Source organism: Amblyomma maculatum, chromosome 2, assembly GCF_055883805.1.
Source record: "Amblyomma maculatum isolate TAMU_Amacu chromosome 2, ASM5588380v1, whole genome shotgun sequence".
Classification (NCBI taxonomy): Eukaryota; Metazoa; Arthropoda; class Arachnida; order Ixodida; family Ixodidae; genus Amblyomma; species Amblyomma maculatum.
This window is the reverse complement of record NC_139345.1, coordinates 99485130-99507515: the sequence shown is the minus strand read 5'-3', so window position 1 is coordinate 99507515 and position 22386 is coordinate 99485130. Positions and strand designations below refer to the sequence as shown.

Sequence of the window (22386 nt, the reverse complement as noted above, 5' to 3'; positions counted from 1 at the left end):
TGTCGTCCAGCTCAACATGCAAATATATAGGGTAGGCATAATTAAGAAGGGATGCTGCGGCAAAACAAAATACGTAAAAAGACACGACGCTCCATCAGCACTTCATGCGCACTCTGGGAATAACGGATAAATTTGTGCCGTCCTGTTTCCTTTTCTTTTCATTACATTCCAGGCTCATATATACATACGGCTGCACACACGTCGACACCATGTTTGTCTTTCTGCGATTTTTTTTTTTTTTTGTCGGTGCTATGACATGTGAACGTATGATCCTGTTTCTAATTCAGCTCGCTAGAAGGCATGATGATGTAATTCAGCCTGCTTGCAACGATCATTCATAGTTCTGACCATCTTTTTTTTTTCTCTCTGTTTGGTTACACTCCTTTCAGACCTCTTCTTCTCTCATTCTTTTTGTTATTATTTTTTTTTTACAATACCAAATTCTTGCCGCACCTATAGCAAAAGTGTGCAGGGTGTGGTTGGGGGGCGAAAAGTTCTTCACAGCTTTGAGGCCTTAAGAAATCGTGAATAAATGGCATAATCCAGAAGGAAGCCTTAGTTGTCATTTTTCTACTTTTTCTGCGCGTGGCTACTTTCGATTATTACGCATGACCTCTCTAAATAAAACACACAAACGTAGATGCGAACGTTTCACTAGGCTGCTTATCCATATTGTGATATAAGAGTAAACAACGTCACCGCAACAAAGAAGACATGGACGGGATTCAGCATTCGCTATCCAAGGAGAGCTATGTCCTCGCCTGTCTGAGGATGGTGCTTTTTTTTTTTCTCATAAAATATGACTACGGCTCTACCATGGGCATTTTCTTTTTTTGACGATCCCTTACTCTGATACAACCTTGTTATTCGAGTGGGCCGGAAACATTTTCCTGATTTCCTTATATATGCTTTCCTCGCGTCCTGTTTATTCTTCGCTAGTCACTCCGAAAAGGCTGCAAAGGCTCTAGGGAATCAGTTAGCAGATGTGCAAAACACACAAAAGTTAGCCACCAATATGACCATGTTGCGCGACATGTTCATTTCCTGACACTTTTTTTTTACGCGCACAAAGGACGTTTCAGTTTCGCATTCCAGCATATATGTGCATGAAATAAGGCCGAAAGAGACAGTGTGTGTGTGTGTGTGTGTGTGTGTGTGTGTGTGTGTGTGTGTGTGTGTGTGTGTGTGTGTGTGTGTGTGTGTGTGTGTGTGTGTGTGTGTGTGTGTGTGTGTGTGTGTGTGTGTGTGTGTGTGTGTGTGTGTGTGTGTGTGTGTGTGTGTGTGTGTGTGTGTGTGTGTGTGTGTGTGTGTGTGTGTGTGTGTGTGTGTGTGTGTGTGTGTGTGTGTGTGTGTGTGTGTGTGTGTGTGTGTGTGTGTGTGTGTGTGTGTGTGTGTGTGTGTGTGTGTGTGTGTGTGTGTGTGTGTGTGTGTGTGTGTGTGTGTGTGTGTGTGTGTGTGTGTGTGTGTGTGTGTGTGTGTGTGTGTGTGTGTGTGTGTGTGTGTGTGTGTGTGTGTGTGTGTGTGTGTGTGTGTGTGTGTGTGTGTGTGTGTGTGTGTGTGTGTGTGTGTGTGTGTGTGTGTGTGTGTGTGTGTGTGTGTGTGTGTGTGTGTGTGTGTGTGTGTGTGTGTGTGTGTGTGTGTGTGTGTGTGTGTGTGTGTGTGTGTGTGTGTGTGTGTGTGTGTGTGTGTGTGTGTGTGTGTGTGTGTGTGTGTGTGTGTGTGTGTGTGTGTGTGTGTGTGTGTGTGTGTGTGTGTGTGTGTGTGTGTGTGTGTGTGTGTGTGTGTGTGTGTGTGTGTGTGTGTGTGTGTGTGTGTGTGTGTGTGTGTGTGTGTGTGTGCGCGCGCGCGCGCGCGCGCGCGCGCGCGCGAGATGACAGAAAGCAATTGTTTGACGTCAAAAGCCACAAAGGATGGGGCTAAAAGAAACAACGTAAGAGTGATTCTGGGCGAATTTAAGCGCTACAGCAAAAGGCGTATGCATGTTCTCTTCTGAGTGTTTGGTAAGCGGTCTAACAAAACTGGCGATTATCCCACGCTAGTATGAGGCCTTCAAAAATCCGCTGCACATAAATTAAGCCTAGCTCTGCACGAATACTTATGCAAATTATTCACAATGAGTGCTGACACAGAAGGTTGGCTAATTAGGATGACACTTTCGAGTTGGGTGCCTGGATCGATAACCCGCAAAATTTTAGGTGGAGGCAAAGTACAAGAACTACTCTGCGCTAACATAATCGCGGTGCGTATAAGACAACACTCTCTAGCCAAAATTCATAAAAAGGCATTCTCGAGGGCGTCCCTCGAAAAAAAATTTAAAAGGGAATTTAGCGACTAAAGTAGTGAAAGGCGAAAGCTTGAGTGCCGCATTCTGCTACTCAGCTGTTGCTCATGTAGCGATGAATGCTGCTACGAGTTAAGTGAGCGACTACTGTTTCACATTCTGCTAGTGCATTGAGTTGTCAAGTGGTGACGAGTTTCTAGAATGTTCCAAGCATTATCTACACAACGTCTAGAAATGTCTAAGTTTAGAGCATTAATTACTCATTCATTAGTAATTGATCATTAGTCATTGATGTTTTATAATGCTAATATTGTTTAATTTTCAATTAGTCAGTAACTATTAATTGATTATTAGTCCTTGATCACTGATAATTGGTCAATAATTAGACATTAACTACTCATTAATTGTTTAATAATTACGCAATAACTAATCTTTACCTGCATATTCATCACCACTAATATTTGCCCATAACCCGCACATATCGCGATACTTTGATTGGTTGAAACCTCTATGACGTCATCCCTACCTCAGCCAATCAGAGCCGCCGTAAAAGCGTGACACTTTTGCTGACGACAACGATGAGCCATTAAAGGCTGTCGCCTTAATATACGTCAATTCATTCGAAAGATTGGGAACAGTCTATAAATAAATTGATTCCTTCGTCGGTTCTTCGTGCAGCACGTATACGCAGCTTAATTTCGACTGCCTCAAATTTTGACGCATTATGCCTTCGACGCAAATAAATGAAATTCCTGAAAAGAAAAGATAATTAAATTTGCGCTTCTGTAAGCCGAGCCTCCTTGATAAATTTTTTTTTATCAATTCTTTGTAAATGTTGGCTTCAAAGCACCGCGACCATGTATGCGCCGATGGAGAAGGTAGAATAAGCCGTGGAGGGTATAGGTGTGCTGCCCACAGCACTACCTTCAACGTCTCAATTAAATTACTTAACCATATCATGCTACGCGTAGGGGCTCGCAGTAAACAAATTTTCACAACTGATGAGGCCAATGCACTTCTTCTGATTAGAAAATCAACCGACAAAGAAATTCCATTCTGAACTTGAAAAGCTTTTCCTTATCCCTCCGGTCAGAGCTGTGACCCCCGAGAGAGAAGAGTACCCCTTTTGGTACCTGCATTGAAGGCGCTATGAGCATATTTGTGCCAGCTTCCGGTTAACAAGAACAGAAGCCTTCGCGAAGGTCGTCTCGGTTGACACCGGCCCTTATGTTTCCCTGTTTCGATTTTTCTTTTTATTCGTTATTTCGTTGCACAGAAGCTCGGGGGAGGGGAGGGGGTTAAAAGTCTGATACAAATAAAGCGGCCATCAATTGCTCGAGTGCGCGTACGCGAGCTTGCCAAAAGCATCGGCTGCGTGTACGCGAAACTTGGCACTGCGCATCGACTAGGCAGGAAAGCCGGTAGGAAGCAGGCGAACGAATGATGGCAAGCAGCTGATATCATCAACCACTTTAAAAGTAGCAGCATCGAATAGAGTGCATTTTCCCTTCACCCGTTGGCCAGGCAAAAACGCGAACGAAAATGAAAAGGCTTACAACTTTATCTCCGGCGAGCAATCTTGGTTTGTAACTGTCATATGCTTCGACTTCTTCCCCTCAGCGGAGGTCATTGAGAATCACCCTCGTAGACATACGCCATTTGCCAAGGAGATACCAGCAACAACAACGGCTGCTCAAGTACAGCTTTTTGGATATAACGTTTAACTGTAAATAAACCTCGGAATATTACAAGAACCTGTTGTTTAAATAGTCACGGGAATGACATAACCTTCCGATACCTAGCTAAATCTTGCATTAACATCCTTTTTTTTTTTTTTTGGCAGTGCTCGGGTAGAGTAATCAAGACTGTCAAACGAACGGGGTGTGTTTTCGACAAAAAAATAACAAGACACAAAACCGTCCTGAGGACCTATTTACGATTATATTGATTACAACTGCGTAACTCTATACAACCACCGTAAAAACGGCGTTCATCAACCCCTTCCTGTTGAAAAAAATGCGCTTCTCCAGAATTTATGGATATGTCATCAGGTACTACAATCAGCACTTTCTGCGCGTTCGCATAGAATGTTGCTTTCAATCTGGTCAGCGCGAGGAGGCGCAGGCGCGATAAATAATGTGGACAGGGAGGATTTCGAGATTAAACTAGAGTGTGAACAGAAGCCGAATCTAACCTCGCCGCGGAGGTGCAGTGGTTAGGGCTCTCGACTACTGTGCCCAATGATGCGGGATCGAATCCCGGCCTTGGTGGCCACTTTCCGGTGGAGGCGATAAGCTTTAAGCGATGGAGGCGATAAGAGTTAAGCATCTAGAAGTAACACATTACGTATGGCCCGCCGGGGTGGCGCAGTGGTTACGGCGCTCGACTACTGTTCCTAAGAACGCGGAATCGAATCCCGGCCTCGGCGGCCGCTTTTCGATGGAGGCGAAAAGCAAGGCGCCAGTGTGCTGTGCGATGTCACAGGTGGTCGAAATTTCCGGAGTCCTCCACTACGGCGTCTCTCATAGCTTGAGTTGCTTTGGGACATTAAACCCCACAAACCAAACCATTACGTATGAGGTCCGCCGTAGTGAAGGACACCACAAACATTCGGTCCAACTGCAATTCATTGCAATGCACTAACATCAAAGCACAACAAACTGCGGTTCCATCGGAATGCGACTACTATGGATGTGACTCGAAACGGCGACCTTAGAATCAGCAGCTGAGTTACAGTGAGCCGCTGTAGCTAGTTACCATGTTTATTCATAACTAAACAAAGGCATAAATTGATAAGTACATGAAAACATGTACAGAGATCAGCTTTTCAATAAGAATTTTCTGCATAGGTGAGCTGTGTAAGGCGTAAATGCCGCTTGAGTGGCTGCTCTGATGAGGAACTGTTTTGACCAATAGCTACCGAGGAAGTTCGTCGAAGATTTGAACTGCCAGCTTTGCTGATCGCTTTTTCGCAGGCTCCATTATCGCTTCATATTCAGCAAATTTCGATACTCATGCCTGTGATACCACAAACAGCTATTTCATAACATTTTGAGATTCTGTGACGAAAGTAAATAAAGACGACATCCACCAGTCTTCAGAGAAAACACGAATGTCCGCTGCTTTCTTTGATGGGGAGCTTAGAGCGCGAGTGCGAGTGTATGCTGTATGAGAACAAAGGGAAATGAATATTTAAATAAGCAAACAACACGGACGAAGTATAGTGACGGCGCGGTGCGGGGACAGAAAGCGTTAGAAAAGCTTTATGGAATGGAAGCGCACCCTCTGTGTCGAACGCCACTGAACCTCGTCCAGGGCTTGATCCCTTACCTTCAAATTCTCGACATCCGCTCTGCTTACAATTTTTATTTATTTTTTTAAGTTTTATATAGAATCTTATATTTTTATATTTGTCTCAGGGAACAAGGGGAAATCTATATAGATCAAAAGCGGAGATTGAACTCTCGGTTCAAGGGGAAAATAATGGGTACATTCAGGGACATATAACAAGCTATGATGTTTTTTAGCGCGATAATTAAACTTAAAGGCCCCCGTTGTGTTAATTAATTTTCAAATCAGTTTAGGCAGGCTATAATTAGTGACGCGGGCTGGGCCAGAATTATTTTATTTCATTTTGAAGCTTCAATATAATTCGCACTTTCTCTGTGAGCGGAACTTGAAACGCGTGAATGCAGTGACAAATGCACCTCCCAACGTAAGCAGGGCAAGCTGATAAATTCTTCAACTTTCATATCAGCTACATATTTATGCATCAATTGTGAACACAGCTATCAGTAGCGCATATATTCATCACATGTCCTGTGCACCCGAAATGAATCGTTCAAGAGGTACATCGTTCACGACATGTTCCCCTGCTTGTTCTTTTTTTCTTGTACTTGTATTTGTTTGCGTTGTATTTTGCTTTATCTTTTTTGTAAAGGTCATAATATGTTAAAATCTGTAGCCTGCCCCCCCCCCCCCCCCCCCCCCCTTATGTAATGCCTTCGGGCCCTTAAGGTGGAATAAATGAAATGAAATGAAATACATATATTTATTACCATTCATCAGTACAGAGTACAATCTCGTGCCTGCAGAAGCGCAGGAGCGCTTGTGGGCGGGCCACGGCAATCGACGGGCGCGTGCTCCACGCCAAAATAAACAATAATAAACTTGTCGTCTTGTCTTCATATGCTTATTTTTATACAGCACGACAACAATCAGCCTGCTGCCCGTTTTTATTCTTTGGCAACGTTTTGTCTTTATTATTTCAAAAGCACTCCAACGCGCGCGATGGGTACACGTTGGGAGTTTGTCGTCGTTTACTGCGTCTTTACTGCGTGTCCGTTTACGTAACGCGTGAAATGATAATAGTGAGGACGAAAATTATGGGAAGAGTTTGGCCAACGCAGTCACCAAGGCCTCTGCCAAAGATTGGGGCTTTTTTTTTTTTTTTTTTTCGTGCTGTCTTTCCTCGCTGATTCGGGGTACAAGAAAGTCCCTCTTGCGGGACGCGTTCTTCCTTGACGAATCTTTCCTTTTTAATTTTCTCTCCCCCTCTCTCTCTCAAACAGCACAAAGCAGCGACATCGCGACGATGCAAACTACGTCAAGAATGGATGAAATCGCGGCTTGGCGGCCTTTTGTTGTGGGGGAAAACCTTAATGGAAAACCACTGCGTTCAGGTTGGACAGAAATAAATAATGACTAAATGATTTTGAGAGAATAAAAACTGCGTTTCGCGGAACAGGTTAACTGCACGAGCGAGAGCGACGTCGGCGTATCAAGAGATGCGTATAGGTGAATGAAATGAATAAAACGTCCTTTAAAATGCAGGTTACCGCTCGAACAACACCGTTTACTGAAAAAATTCCCTCGTGAGACTTGCCCTGTTGTTGTAAAAGGTTCGATCGGTCGATAACAAATTAAAAAAGAATCGGGAAAACTAACTGTTCGTTATGCGGCGCACTAGCGGGCTAATCTGCTACGACAAAACTAAAAAATAAAACTGCAAGTTAAGAAAAATGCAGGACATTAGTGCACAAAGAACTGGGGTTCCGAAACAAACAAAAAAAAAAAAAAAACATTCCGAAAGAAGTTAGTTATATGGAGTTTTATGGCGCATGGTTTTTACTTCCTAAAGAAGTAAAAACCTTCCTAAAATATTTTGAAACTGCAAATACGTTTAGTTTATGAAAAACGTCAAAGCCAATAAATGCCCCAAAGCTTGGCTTTCAGAATGGCGTAGCTGATGACTGCTTTCGGTAAAAGATGGCGAGAGTGTCGAGAATGTACGTTACCTTCTAAAGCGCGTGCGGAGGAAGCAGATGCAACACAGGCTCATTCTTTTCTTCTTTTCTAGTTGTCCTGTTCTGATTCTGTAGAACGTTCTTTGAAACGGCAATTTTCCTCCACCACACGCACAAAGCCGGTGGAGAGCAGAATACGATAAGCCACAAAGGTAGCGAGCGTTTTTGCTTTCAAAGTTATGGATGCGGCGCATTTAACGGCCACGAATAATAAAAAATGAGCACTGTACCGATTTTGTTTTTATTTTTCATTATCGGCGTGGCCGGGGAGAAGAGGGGGAGGGGTGCTGCATTATTTGGTGCGTCAATACTCCCGCGTGAATGCGCCCATAGCGAGCAGCTGGTAATTAAACTTGGTGTAGAAGTTGTACTGAATGCGCCTTTTCTGCATTTTTTTTTTGCGACAATAACAACAAAACAGAATGTTTCAGGAATTTCGTTGCATTAATGTGTGCTTTTAACCTATTTGATAATCACGCAATGTTAGAGCATAGGTTATACGTGATGTATATGATTTAGGGTGCTTTCACTGACTGCGATGAGGTATAAAAATATGAACTACAGAATTCGAGCTTTTCTTTCTTCTTTTTTTTTTTTTAGCTGACGTTTCGCTTCTCTGCTGCCATTCATGTCCCTTGCCGCGAAAATCTAACATTACCTAATTGTTAACTGACCGTGGCAAAGAGCACTGTCACGTTTCCGGACCGCTCTTTTCCTTAGCTATAAGGCAGATTATGTTGTGTAGTACAATAGTATACAAGCACCTGCATCACGAGTTACTTATACAACCTTGAGAACGTCATTCACGAATCCAAGCCGTTGGAAAAGCAAAAAAAAAAAAAAGAATGAGACAGGAGACCACTCACCGCACTGTCTGCGGTCATCGCGCACTTAAACGCAAGCACTAGCGAGTGTGCTTTGCGGCAATACGGGCTGCATCATACTTTTACATCTCAGTACGTATTAAATGAGACGAAAGTAAACACATTACCTTAAGGCTACTCGCTTTCGATTGCGTACAAAATGAAAGCAAGTATAGGCTGCCAGTAAGTCTCGGAGACTCGTTCCTGAAGTAAGGTACTACTTGGCATTTTCGTCGCTCAGTGACATTGACTTCGTTAAGTGGAAGCTAAAATGCACAGTCGCGATCTGAGACGGTATCGCGAGCCGCCATCACTGGAGAGAAGCAAGTTGCAGGACTGGTCCGTGAAATGCAGTCTGGAGCACGCGCAGTTGTACGCGTGCAATAATTTCTAACGGCCTCGATTTTGGTTGGACGAGCGGCCGCTCTTACTTTTACTTTACCGTAATCAGTCACGGCGAAATAAAAATGCCGCATTCTCGCTTTCCTACGTGTTTTCATCCGTGCAGATGATCCTCTGATTTCATCGTTCCCCTTCACGCACCCCTCCTTTTTCTTCAGCTGCGTGCTGTCCGTTTCTTCTTGTGGTAATTTTTCTTTGTCATTTATTTTTTTATCTTACTTTGAATTTTCTCATCGAAAACACTCTCCGCCTCTTTTTATTTTCATTCTTGTGTCACCTTGGCGACCATTTAGAGTAATGCTTTTTAACAAGCTTACCTATACCGTTTTTCCAGACATGACAAATTAAAATTCTTTATTTTTCTGACGTTATTATATTATTAATATACCTGTTAATAATTATCATCGTCGTTGTAATTAATTAGAAGCGTAGCCTCAACGTAGGCTCAACCTCAATTTTAAACGTAGGCTCAACCTGCAGCCTCTCATCCGACGAGCAAGTCTAAGCAATATTGTGGGCTGTGTAAAAACACCGCGTTTAAGTCTTTCGGGGAAGCATTGCACTCTGTATTTCTCTCTCTTTTCTTTAGTTGCAAGTTCGAGATTGAAGGGTGAGCTAAAAATGGCGCCTGCTTTAAAAATATCGTAAACATATCTTTCTAATCAAATTCATTTAGGAAAGGAAAAAGAAAAATGCGCACAGACAGGAAAACAACCGAATTGTTATTCAACAGGGCAGACTTAACCAACCTTAGCCCTGAGACAAACCAACCTCGTGAAGTGCACCTACTTTCACTTATAAAGTCATTGTAATGATTGCTTCTTTGTGCTTTTGTACTTTCCTTGGGACTCAGTGTGTCTAGTATATTTGAGCAATATAAGAACAAATGATTAAACTGCACAACAGAAGGCGTGACTCTTTATGGGGTCGTTGCATGACCCCGGGTACGGGGTGATGCAGTATCTGTTGACGTGACGTGTAAGAAAACAAAAGAAAGCACCGCTTAGGTTGAATGTTCGCTAGAAAAAAGCAAACAAGTGTATGCTGGGTCTCGGTATCGATCTTTCCGAGTAGAAAAAACTGCACAGATAAAGATTAAATCTCCCAATATTTTCAATAACGGGATTCTTTATTGATTCAATTATCTCGTACTTCCAGCTGCACTCAGCACTACGGTAAGGGGAGATGAGGGTGTTAAATAGAAGAAATTATGTCGCGAAGATCAAAGAGCATTTGAATTCAACTCATAAGAGCACAACCTCATCGTTTTATTTTTTTCGAAGTTTGTTGCCTGTTTGAGACTTTGACCTTTACTACTGTTTCTTTCTTTTTTTTTTTTTTTTTTTTTTTGTGGCCCCTTCATGGCTTGAAGACTGAACTGTTAATCCTGGATAATTAATCGCCGAAATTCACTTTGGCCAAAGGCGGAAGGGAAGCTCATTGATCTCTTGTGGTGGGACGCGTAGTGTATTTTGGCAGAGAGATGACCACCGCTCGCAGTGGCTCTAATTAATTTCAGAGATTCTGTTCGTGGGGCCTAGGCGCAGAACACAGTGTAAACATAATGAGGAAAACAATTAGCAATTCTGTTAGAGCTCTTCACGTTGAAAGTCGGAATTTACCCTGCTGTCGGATATTTAGGTCTTGTATAATTACAAAGCTGGCCCGGAAAAAAAAAAAAAAGTTTTATCTGTTGTACCGCAACGGGCGGTCTTTCAGATATTTATGATGCTGATACTGCCAATGTTCTAGGTTATTCCTCTTGTGATAGTAAATGTAAGGATTCTGCTGGGTATTTATCTGACACCAATGAATGATTTGGTTCCTGCTGCATAGGGCTCGATGTTAAGCCAAACCGGTACGGGAACGCCACGACAGCAGCACGCGTGATCGATGGGTGTCACATTATACAGATGTGATGAAGCGTCATATCATGCCTCGTGTCTCTGTGAGCCTCGGAGGAATTGAGACGGGCGTTTTTTTATACCGCATAGAAGACAAAGGCCAAGGATCAGACAGTTATGCCCTCGGCGTTGGACAACAACGCTCAACTGACGGACGCATCTGATCACGGTTGTGCAGGAGAGACTAATGTAACCTTTGAGAACACACTAACTTTCGCGTAGGATTTTATTACGGGACAATAAAAGTGCTTAGAGGAGACATTGATATTTTAGACCCCTCCGTAGCATTCGAGAGGAGGAGATAATTAGTATTTAAATGCGCCATTAAGAGCAAGTGTTGTTCTGAGAGATTATGTTCCTCTTAGCAGAAGCGATCACTTTTTTGCAAGTGTGCAAGAGCGTACCCCCGCAACCATTTAACGAATTTCGGGCTACCGATCACCGCCCCCACAAGTTGAGTGCGTTGAATTTCTCTACCAAAAATACCAAATACCAGCGCCATCCTCATCATTGTTCACGCACAACGCCGGCGCAAGACTTTCTTGTGAACGGTGAACGCTATTTGCGTTAAAATAACGATTATCTCAGTGAACCGTCCTTTCTTGCTTGAAGCTATTATGATGAAAGTGGTAAAGGTAGAGGCCAAACTAACAACCCATACAGACTGATCTGCGTGAAACAAACTACGCGTCGGCGTCAGATTGTGGACAGACAAAGGCGAAAGGTAAGGGCAGATGGTGAGAAAAGGTTTTGGCCTATTGCGCAGCACTCTGTGTACACACTAGAGACGCAGTTTTCGAGCCGTCACGGCTATGGGCATCGCGCTGACCATCCCAGCGTTTCCTTCTGACGTCACAGCAGCCGTCGCCGTCTTCGCCGTCGACGCTTCGCTGAGACAAAGTTGCAGCCGCTTGTCGTCGACACAGCGTTTCACGGTCGCCTGGTTTCTGCTGCGTCACTGGGTGATTCTTTTCAGCGGCCAAGGGAGTTTTATAAAAAGAAAAAGAAAGGTGCAGGTGCAGAAGAAAGAAAGAAGCGAAGAATCACAACGAGCCGCGAGTAGCGAGAGAAACGCATAATCTTCTCGCGCTCTGGGCGAAATGTCCACGCCTGGCTCCCACCCCAAGTACCCGCGTAATTTAGTTCCTTTTGTTTCCAGCTGGTCGGCGAGATCTGCGGGCAGCGGAAGAGGTCTCCCCAGAGCACGAAGGTGTGCTTCTCAGCAAATGGCTACTTTGAGCCTCCGTGCTGGAAAGGGGAGTGGAATGGCTATATTTCTTCTTCGACTGAGCTTAGTGCCACGATCAAGAGAAAACAATGGTGAAAGCTTCCTCCAGGGCACTGAGTATACTTCGCACGCACTGATGTTGAACCTGTCATATCGTATACTGTACACTGGCGTTTTCCGCGGACAAACCTGTGTTTTAGGAACAAAAAAAGAAAGGCAGGTAAAGATCTAGGGACTCTGCCTTGGTATTTTTGTCGGTCAAATTTTGGTTGGCTTTGTGCGCCGTATATGACGACCTTGGAACTTGAAGACGCCTCTAGCCTCGCAAAATCGTCGACGATGGTCATTCTGAGTGTCTCAATGAGAAGATTCGCAAATAATGTGCAACAGACGCGCCTCTTAAACATATTTAAGCCTTAGAATATTGCGTCCAGTCTATTTTCTTATTTTCCAGTGAATCCGAACAACTCTTATGAAGAAAACCTACCGTGTCAGTATAAAGAAAAGCAATTTTGGTGCTCGGCAGTCTACCCTGTCCCGCCGCCTGTAAGATTGACGTATTTGATGACAGTGCTGGCGATCACATTGCGTAATAGTGCGGTTAACATCATCATTGAAGTTATAGTTATTTTATTCCAGTCAGCGATTCGGAGCACAGTTTTCGCTCCTCGATCCGAGAAGCATGCTTCAATAGGCAAGTTAGACTAAAATCTCCTGTTATTAATGGCCGAGACATATTTATTTCTCAACTTCGCATCACCTTCAGATCGCCGATTGGAACCCGCCATTAGACCATTAGATAATAAAGATCAACGATTTATGGCGTGGTTCTCTGAAAAACCAGGCCTCTGTCACCATTCATACAAGGAACTTAGAATGTATCCACCTCATCGTGCGGCTACCTGTTAAGCGGCATCGAAGCGGTCGGAGGAAAAGACCTGGAAGCCTGCCTGCCTTGAGGTTGAGGTCGTTACCAGCTAAAAGTTGGCTGAGCCTTGCGGATTCTGCTAGCAATTTCCCCATCGTAGCGACACCTTAATGTTCAGAAGAGTCTGCAAATCTGGCCTGCTTCGAAGAGTATGAGTTCCGTTATGGTTCTATGTCTCTGCAAAATAGCGTTTATCAGCTGTTAAAAAAAAAAAAAAAAAGGGCGACTCGCCGTTACATCGACATAAAGGTGGCGCCACCGCCGCTTCATTTTAGTAAATCTGTAGTACAGTGAACTAGAATATTCTAGTTCACTGTATCTGTAGTCAACTGCGCGCGCGGCGTTGGTACGCTTTCATGTTTAGGGCTGGCTTTTAGGCGAAAGCCTTACTTGCCTTTGAGTACGTGGCCTAAGCAGAAAGTGTTGACAGGAAGTGGCAACAAAAATGTAACATGGTTTCGTATCAAAAAGTTTCACGTAAGCGTTCTTTGTTCAGCGTTCATAGTGATGTCATTTCGCCTCTCATTTAGCATCCAACTGATAGTTTATACGGATGCCTGTTTGGGATATGAATTCTAACCGATAACATATGTACGAGGTTTGACAACCCCCCCCTTCCCCCCCCCACACACACGTACGCACGCACGCACGCACGCACGCACGCACGCACACACACACACACACACACACACACACACACACACACACACACACACACACACACACACACACACACACACACACACACACACACACACACACACACACACACACACACACACACACACACACACACACACACACACACACACACACACACACACACACACACACACACACACACACACACACACACACACACACACACACACACACACACACACACACACACACACACACACACACACACACACACACACACACACACACACACACACACACACACACACACACACACACACACACACACACACACACACAAAGAAAAAAAGAGGCTGGTCCAATAAATCATTGTACTCACAGAATCAGTTCTCTGTGACATTATCACATTCAAAGTCGTCCCCTTCAGCAATCACACACTTCTGCATTCGGTGCTGTCTTTGCTGGTAACAGTTCTGGAAAGAGGTTTTTGGAAGGCCCTTCAGGAGAGTCTCCGTTTTTGCCTAAACCTCTTCAATTGTGCTAAAAAGGTTCCCTTTAAGCAAGGTTTAACTTACGGAAATAAAAATACAAAAGTCACGTGAAGCCAAATTAGGTAAATAAGGAGGATGGTCTGTCTCAGTAATGTTTTTCAAGGTCAGAAACTGCTTGGCAGATAGGGCGTGTGAGCAAGTGCATCGTCCTGGTGCAACAGCCATCCATCGCTGTACAACTGTGACCTTTTTTTACCCTAATATTTTCACAAAATCTTTTTAGTACTGCAATGTAGTAGTGTTGATTAACAGTCTAACTACTGGGAACCCTCTCGATCATTACAATTCCGTTCTTTTTTGAAGCTACCACACTTAGTCTCGTTTCTTTTGTGTCACACCTAGTATACCTCTAACTGTGTCTGTCCATTGCATGTACAGGTGCCTACCGGGAAGTGAGACAGATACTACAAACTTCCTGCTCCCCAAAGCGAGACCAATTTAAAATGTTTAACACTCTGCCAAGCTTTGTCTCGGTCCCTCACTACTAAACCGCCAAGCAAAACAATGCCAAAACCAGGCCACACGGTCCTTTCGCACGTTTTAGTCGGTGTAGGTCGAGTTAAATTCTGGAAAAATGTTAGGCGAAGAACCCGTAACCTTTACAATAGAAGGATGATATACTGCTTACGGAGCGTTCCAATTCCGGTGGAAACATTGCTCACCGCTGAAACAATCGCTTTCAGATTGTAGAAAAACGAGGCAGCCAACCATATAACGGCTCGTTTTTTATTTGCTCGCGATGTTCTGCACGCGTTTGCGTGGTACCGCGCCTACGGCCCTGACAAATTTATTGTTTTACACTTGCGGAATAATAATTTTGTATTTTGTTCGGATTTTAGGCAGTGCGGGCCTGACTCCGAAAAAATTATGGTAACATGTGTGTCAGGCAAATTAGGTGTCACTTCCAGCGTGTGCATTTCGCTTCTTGAATTGTCACTATCGTGACACTATGCTAGGCTTTGAAATACTCGCCGTTCGGGATCTACTTTTTTTCGAGGTAGGTACTGAGCATGCACTTTCCTTCGTCTGAGGTTTCTTACAAGACGAAGCCACTTCGCTTGTCTTCCAAGGCATGCCAACTACAATTATGAGGACACCACTAAATGCTGGACGATACATTAGTTGTAATACTAGCATCTTCGAAGCACCTTCAGATAGCCACTTCGCGCTTGGACCTACCTGAAAAAAAAAAGCAGCACGCCCTGTTTTGCTATCCCTTGATTAATTGGATCAATAACAGAACTCACGGATTTAATATGTCATAGAAGGTGACGGCAAATGTACTGCTGAAGCCTGCCCTGTTCCCGCGCAGTGATCACAATAATAAAATAAAACCCATAATTTGGCGTTCACACTTTTGCTCAAGATAATTCATTCGTATCACAACAATAGACTACAATAAAACGCCTTCAAGCATATCACTACTGAAGAAGGAGAGAGGGCTGCTGAGCCATGCGACAACAGCAGGCAAAATGAAAAATATGTTGCTAAGTGGCTGCTGACGGCAGATTTTCAGTTTCTCTCAATTTCTATTGCTGCACAGCTCGTAGTAAACATTTATGACATCAGCACTTCTCTGATACGGCAGATTGCTACGGTAGAAAAGAAAGAGCTAGATCGAAAAAGCAATTCAAAATCATCTAAGCTCTCTTCTCCATGTATCAAAATGGCTTTCAGCATGCGATCGTCTCAGCAGCCTTTGTGATTTTAAATAGACTCCGTCCGCTTCCAGACTGCCTCCTCAGATACAGTTTAAACAAAAATGCTCAGGAAGCTAATCCGTACTTTGAAAGCGCATAACCTTTCAGGAAGCACTAACTCCCTTTTATTCCGGAGTACTTCGCATTTTCCGCTCATTTATCTGTTTTACCAAATTTGCTAAATCGCCTCATTATTCACGGTGTTCGTATGTGTCCTTTTTCCTTGTACTTGTACATAGAAGATCGTGCTTCTTTTTCAATCTCCTTCCTAGACCTCAACTGTATTCTTTATATATTGCCGCCCTTAACGATGCCCCAGTGTCTCGCTACCGACAGGTGTCCATTTGGTACGTTTTTTTCTCCGTCATCTTCCTTGTCCGATGTGGCGCCATGGGCGTACCTTATACAGCAAGTTCAATTAATTCACTTCCTCTAACATCAGATGAAGGGACAGCAGCCACTACCATAGCAAACATCAGCAGCGATGTCGCCATATAGTGGCCGCGCCGACATAGACGCTTGGCTTGCGTGCTGCGCTTGGTTTGTAAACAACGAGCGTCCACCTATCCGTATGGGCAACGGACAGCGTCTCCCGCCGCTTGCGTAAGAAGGCGGCTGGCGGCCAGGCTGCCAATGAACTGCGGGGACACTCGAGGGCACCTGCTTGAGAAACCTGCGTCACAAAAGAGTTACGGCGACATGACGCAGGATAGACTATAGGTATGGAAATAACTGCCGCAAATAGCTCGACGGCACCTGTTCACTGTCGAGCACATTTGTATGGTCGTGGTTCGCTGCCACTGGAGCGATGTGTAGTCCGTCTGCACGTCGGCTAAAGAGAACAATGCACGCAGCACTAACTATCCTTCGTTGCAGATCGGCTGATTGCGTCAGCACGACGTCTTAGAAAGTCGATTTAAGGCCACGCTTAGCTAAATGGCTACCTGACATGCTAGCGATAGCATTTCGGGTCTGTCAAGTAAAAAAAAAAAAGATTTCAGCGAGCGTCCACTTTCCCTACTATCGTTAGCATTGCGAGAATCAGTGAAATGCAGATTTGGCGGCTCTGTACAGCTCTGTAAAGCAACGGCAGTGCGCACCCTGAAATCTGAGAGCTACAGTGATAGGCGAGCCCACTGAGCAGAGTTGATAGTTTATTCATTTTGGCGCCGTGGAAGGTACAACTCAGTAATGCTTTCCTAGAAATTCTTACCACATCAGCACATGCGTGTAAGCATCATTTAGGCAGGTCACCTTTGCCTTTCCCCACGTAACCCTCTCATATGCGCGTCCGCGTGTTCATTTTGCGTTTTCTCGGGCTATCTATATGCACGAGGGAATGAATGCCCACCCTGTTCTCACACTCTATACTTCACGGTCATGGGCCGAATGCAGTGGCAGTCCGCCGCACCATTGCGGCCGCCATTTTGTTCGCGTTGTCCTAGATGCATGCCACGTTTTCGTGTCCCTTTTATCCCTCATCCGTTTCTCAATCAAGTGGGAAAAGGGATGAAATAAAAGGCATAGAAGGTGTCGCTGGCCAATGGCCCCCTTTTACCTTCCGGGCGGCACGATTATGGCTCGTTTATTCGATAAGGAAAGTAGCGAATGCTTGGAAAACATTTTGTTATATTACTGCTTTTTATGCTGTAAAATTGTCGCTAGCATCCCGACAGTAAGAGCCGCAAGGTATTATGAGCGAAATGGACAATTTACGGGCCAATGTAGCGACGTAAAATCTTCTCACTGAATCCACGGCTTGCACGTTAAAGGACCCCAGGGGGTCTAAATTTCCGGAGTCCTCCACTACGGCGTCTCTCATAGCCTGAGTTGCTTTGGGACGTTAAACCTAACAAACCAAACCAAATCGGCATCCAAACACATACACTCGTGTACTCTGCGTTGCGTCGTCGCAAGTTGCACCGTTGGGAGTCGGTGCATTGGTGGTCTTGCGCAACCGGGCGAGTCGTCGGCATCCTCTACTCGTCGGAGACGACGAGGTTGTCTTCGTCTGTCACGTGCAGCTGCACTGCGTCGAGCGTTGTCGTGGGCTCTCTGCCAAGCTTGAACGCGGTCGCTGCGGTTGTCTCCTGGACGGCTGTCGCGTAGGGCAGGGTGACGTCCCAGGTCTTGCGTTCAGCGTGGCCGTACATAGTAATTATGTTCGCAATAGATTTACTGAGGCGCTCCTTAAGTCCATTGGGTGGGTATGGTACGCTGTTTTACCTTGATGGTTTGTGTGACTGTAGGTCAAGATGGCTCGCATGAGCTCCACCGTAAATGCCGTTTCCTGTCCGTGATGTGCACTTCAAGGGCGTTGTGTCACCAGAGAATGCCTTTGACGAATGAATTGTCGGCTTCTGGTGCGGTAACATTAGAGAGCTTTTTGCTTCGGTATGGTAGGTCATGGAATCGGTAGTCACGATGATCCACTTGTTGCCCCTTGATGAAGTCGGCAAAGGACGGATGATATCCATCCAACTTTGTTCAAAGGGTACGATCAGGGGCGATATCGTGTTCAGTAGTCCAGCTGGTCTGATCGGGGGCGTCTCGCGCATAGGTATCATTCACGGCACGTTTTCACGTAAAGTGCAACGTTGCCGGTTAATCGCGGCCAAAAACAGTTGTCATGGATTCGGCGCAATGTATGTAAAATCGAGATGCCCTGCTGAAGTTTCATAGTGGGACATTAGCAGAATTTTTTCCCTGATGTTTTTTAGAACAACAAGAAGATGAGCGGTTCTCCTGGATGCGAAGTTCTTTACGAGGATGCCGTTGTACAATGCGAAGAACGATAACTGACACCTGACGACAGCCGAATGCGAAATGGTCTTGCCTTCTAGCTAATCTACTAGATTTTCCGAGCGTTGCTGTTGTGCGAAATAGCTGGCGCTATCGGTGATGATGACGATGGCCACAGTCATCATGCACATAATCACGGCGGGAGATTAGTCAGAGTGCATTGCAGATACTAGTATATGTGGACAAGGAAATGGAGTACTTGGGTAACTATGCATGCTAAACTAGAATTTAAAAAACAAAAGGAAAAGAAAGAGCAGTGGAATCTTATTATAGCAGAGAAATCTACCTGATGAAGTTATATAATCGTGAACAAAATCGCACGCTGGTTTCAAGGCAAATGAGAAGAGAATCGCAATGGCTAGAGGAAGGTCTAATCTAGCGAGTGAAGTCTCTAAGTAAATTATTCCGAGAGAAGCGAACCGCCGGCAGAAGATGAAAAATTGGTCTATAGACTCAATTTCGCCCCAGAACTGTTGGTATAAGATAGACCCGAAAAACATAAATAAAGGGTTGGATGTGGTATTCTGCAGCGCAAGAGGATCACGGACACCTCGCATTGCCCTGAACAACACATCCGCATACTCCAAGGACATTTCAGGTGGTGTTAGTCCGCTGCAGCAAGAAGAAGTTCATGACACAGGTAGTGGAGATGTTGGAAGCGTTGAAAGCGTGCTATAGTTAAGTAGACAGTATTTTGGACGTACGGGACAATAGGGCCACCTGCTAAAAAATCTACTCTCTCATTTGATTTAATCCCACGGTGGTCAGAGACCCAGTAAAAACGTACTTCTGTAATATGAGGTGGAATAAAAATAAATAAATAAAGGGAACGGCTGAGCAGAGTGTCCCTCGAATTTTCGACCGCTGTCAAGACGAAAAGACGTTCAGAATGCATAATAACCTTAGAAATATCGCAAGGAATCTTTATTAAGGCCAACGCAATGGCCAAAAACTCAGCGAGAAAAATAGGCGTATATCCAGGGACCTGAAATAAGAAACTCCAGTCAAGAGACTCGGAGTATATGCCAATAGCTGCATTTTCATTCTGCTGGGGGGCATCCGTAAAAATGGCAATATGGTTAGGAAAATTGTGTATAGGTACACCTATATACGGCCAATTAATACACTGGCAGACAAATTCTTAGCATTCCCTGATTAGGAGGGGGGGAATCAAATGAGAATAGAGTATCCGGCCGCCGATGGTTAACTTGTACTAAAGAATTTATTGATACAGAAATCTACCGGTCTCAATAAACCGCCGGCGGCTTCTTTCGTGCACGGGAGTGTCGACAGGGCCTCGAGATATGCAGTCTCCGTCAAAATGCTCGCTGCCGGACATGTAGACTGTAGAAACGTCAAATTCTTGAAGACGTAGGCTCCGTCGGGCAGGGCAGCCGGAGGGGTCTTTCAAATTGGCCAGTCAGTAAAGCACATGGTGATTGCTTACCACTTTGAATGGTCGACCGTATATGTACGAAAGGAACTTTGAAGTCACCCAGATGATGGCGAGGTACTCCTTCTTGACCGTCGAGTAATTGGTTTTGGCTTTTGAGAGGGACCTGCTAGGGTAGACAATAACTTTCTCCTGTTCGGCACTCTTCTAAACGAGAACTGTGCATAGGCCCATACTGATCGCGTCGGTGTGAATTTCAGTCTCGGCGTTTTCAACAAAGTGGCCTAGGACAATATGGGACTGTAGGCGGCGTTTAATTTCGTGGATGGCTTCTGCTTGCGGTGCTTCCCATTTAAATGACACGTCAGCATTTGTAAGCTGCGCCAAGTGCTCGGCGATACGCTAAACGTTCCTCACAAATAGCCAGTAGTATGCACACAGTCCAAGAAATCGGCGCACTGCTTTCTTGTCACCCGGCTGTAAGTGCGCGATTGCAGCTGTTTTGTTCGGGTCTGGACGAACTCCGTCCTTGCTCACGATTTGGCCCAGGAACAACAGCTCTTCGTAAGCGAAGTATCACTTCTCTGCTTTCAACGTTAGCCCTGACGGCTTGATTGCGTTGAGCACTGTGCGAAGCCTTTGCAGGTAGTCTTCAAACGTCGAAGAGAAGACAGCGACGTCACCTAATTATACGAGACATATGAGCCCCTTCGGGCCTACCAGTACAATATCCATTACTCTCAGGAACGTCGCATGCGCTGAGCAGAGGTCAAACGGCATTACCTTGAACTCTTCTCTTTCTATTTCGTCGGCCTCAGCTTGCCAGTAGCTGTTCTTCAAATCCATTCATGAGAAGTACCGTGCATTGCAGAACCGGTCCAGTGTGTCATGTCATCGATGGGAGGGAAAGGGTAGACATAGCTCTTCATTATGCTGTTCAAGAGGCGGTAATCGATGCTGAAACGAAGTCTCTCGTCTTTCTTCTTCACTAGGACGATTGGTGCCTTCCAGGAGCTCTTTGATGGCTGGATTACGTCATCACGCTGCATTTCCTCAACTTGCTCGCGGACGGCTTGGCGTTCTCGCGTCGATACGCGGTAGAAGCTCTTGGCGGAGAGGTCGGGCGTGTTCATCCGTTATAATGCGGTGCTTGGCTAGTGGTGCTTGTCGCAACTTCAATGAACATTTCATTCAAATAATTTGGTTACTGATAATGGCCTTTTCCCGTTCTTTTACCTCCTGACGAAACAATCATAAACCAAATTTGCGGACTTGTGGCTTGAAATCTCTCCGCATCAGCTCGGGATGCCTCCACGGCGGTGTTTGTAATATCTCCATTCAGCCTATCAATACGGCAGCATTCAACAGTTTATCGCACATCGCCTGCGCGGCGCCTATATTTCATTACGTGGAACGAGCTAGAGCTGACATAACGCTCAAAACTCACACAGTGGGAAGGAAATTCGTTGTGAAAACCTGCAGTTTTCTTACTATTACCTCTGAAATTTTACCTTCGCTGTTTTTCAGCCGTTTCAAGATCAGTTGGATTTACAGTTGAGCTGGACCTACAGCTGACAAGACTTACAGTTCAGTACTCGAGTGATGTCTCCACTAGTTTACGCTAGTTTGGGGGCTGTTTCACTCGTTCCCGAATCTTCTGGAGCTTGTTGTCATACCGAACTATCTCCAGAATTCATTGAAGGGTCACCAGCATGCGGCACCAATTTTGGGAGGGGGGGGGGGCATCTCTTAAAGCGCCTGTAAACGTCGACGTTTGGAATTATGCAGTGAAATTATACACGATGTTGCTCAGCTTATGGACAGAGAATTTTCCGTGGTTATAGTTGTTTCACATAGCGGGCATAACTTAAGGTACAAATGCGGCCGATTGAGCCCAGGGCTGTAACGCGCTACGCAAAGCAAACAAATATTTTAGCGCTCGAACCCTCCGCTGCCGCTCAGGCCAGCGCAGCCCATACCTCACTGTTAGGGGGGAAAAAATTAAATCAAGCTTGCATACTGCTCCGCGCTTTATGGAATTCTAAAAGCACCGCAACTGCGCCTTTTGCTGGCCAGTCCAGATCACGTGGTGCGCCGCCGGTATGGATAATCCAATTCCAATCGAGCAGCTGTACCTGGCGCGGAGCTTTCAGTGCTGTTGTCCTGCGTGTTTGACGTAGTTGTTTTATTCAGATGTGCTTGAAACATGCATAACGTGGTATATATGAATTGCAAATGATCGAGCTTTCGAGTGCAGCATCAGAAAAGAATGTGGCAAAGCGCTGGTTCCGAGAAAATTTACGAAGGCCTGTATGGGTGGGTCGCAATAGACGCGACACGTTTGTCCCATAAAAAGCATCTAGTGCATCAGATAAGGGCCGTACGA

General features: G+C 45.0%; 1 long non-coding RNA gene across 1 annotated transcript in view; it reads right to left on the bottom strand.

The window, feature by feature from the left end:
• Window positions 1–13933: 13933 nt before the first annotated feature.
• Window positions 13934–22386, bottom strand: part of LOC146199379 (uncharacterized) — a 35100-nt gene continuing 26647 nt past the window's right edge. The window contains exons 3-4 of the long non-coding RNA XR_014705069.1: window positions 16270–16478; window positions 13934–14027 (exon numbers count right to left, since the gene is read on the bottom strand). This is a non-coding gene — a long non-coding RNA (uncharacterized LOC146199379). The remainder of the gene's footprint in view (window positions 14028–16269; window positions 16479–22386) is intronic.